Here is a 324-nt window from a genome sequence, read left to right on the forward strand (position 1 = left end):
GTGGTTTCAGGTCTTCTCTGTAGACCTCTCCACACTGCAGAGGACTCAGTCTCTTCTCCAAGGCTCCTGTCACACTGTATATGACTCCATCTCTTTTCCACAGTCCTACCCATATATGGGAATACGACTGAACATACACTACTTCTCACATGTGAAGGTCAAAGGATAGCTTTCAGCAGCTGGCTCTCTTCAAACTCAAGTTGACAGGCTTGGCAGTAATCACCGTTAACTTTGAGCCATCCCAACAGCTATCAGCCATATTCCTCCCTTAAAAGACATCCGTGCTTCAGGTGTCCAACTTTGTCAGCTCTTTTTGTTCTGCCT

Source organism: Mastomys coucha, unplaced genomic scaffold (genome assembly GCF_008632895.1).
Source record: "Mastomys coucha isolate ucsf_1 unplaced genomic scaffold, UCSF_Mcou_1 pScaffold7, whole genome shotgun sequence".
NCBI classification, from domain to species: Eukaryota; Metazoa; Chordata; class Mammalia; order Rodentia; family Muridae; genus Mastomys; species Mastomys coucha.